The sequence below is a fragment of the Tiliqua scincoides genome, chromosome 9 (genome assembly GCF_035046505.1).
Source record: "Tiliqua scincoides isolate rTilSci1 chromosome 9, rTilSci1.hap2, whole genome shotgun sequence".
Classification (NCBI taxonomy): domain Eukaryota; kingdom Metazoa; phylum Chordata; class Lepidosauria; order Squamata; family Scincidae; genus Tiliqua; species Tiliqua scincoides.
The window spans coordinates 13,458,355-13,459,102 of NC_089829.1; the positions used below are offsets into that span (position 1 = coordinate 13,458,355).

Genomic DNA, 748 nt, shown 5'->3' on the forward strand with positions numbered 1-748 from the left:
TTCTTACTTATTTTTCACAATTTAAAACTGCCCTTCCTCCAAGGAGCTCAGGGTCGGAGTACATGGTTCCTTTTCTCCTTTTGTCCGCCCCACAACCTTGTGTGGTAGGCTAGGCTGAGAGAGAGTGACTGGCCCAAAGTCACCCTGGAAGCTTCATGGTTGAGCAGGATCGGGTCTAAGGGCACAAATGGTTGGTAAGCTTCAGTCTCGAAAGACTATGGTATAAGCCTACAGCACCTGGTATTCCCAGGCGGTCTCCCATCCAAGTACTAACCAGGCCTGACCCTGCTTAGCTTCCGAGATCAGACGAGATCAGGCATGTGCAGGGCACTGTCATAGCTGTGCCAATGCGGTGTGCACTGCATCCTGCGGTGGGGAGGCAGTCAAGGGGGCCTCCTCAAGGAAAGGACATGTTTCTTACCTTACCTTGGGGGCTGCATTGTGGCTAAGTCAGTGCAGGAAAGTTGGTTCGGATTGCGCCCTGTGGCTGACACCTGAACCACTACTCCATTTTGGCTCTCTGGTTTGAAAGGAGCATTGGGGCAATATCACATGGGCCTTCATGGAGCACCTGACTTGGCCACAGTTGATGTCTTCAAAAGCGGGCCAGCAAAGAGCCGTTTTATCCACGCCCGCTTGAAGTCCTGCCTACAAATGAGACTGTGTTGGTTTTTTTCAAAAGCGGTTCACCTTTTGCACCGGGAGCCAAACTCCTTGCGCCTTGCCTTTGATGATGGTCGTGCCACGT

General features: G+C 52.1%; 1 pseudogene; it reads right to left on the bottom strand.

Annotated features, from left to right (window-relative positions):
• Window positions 1-225: 225 nt before the first annotated feature.
• On the bottom strand, window positions 226-341 carry LOC136660732 (5S ribosomal RNA; annotated as a pseudogene).
• Between the last annotated feature and the right edge of the window lie 407 nt (window positions 342-748).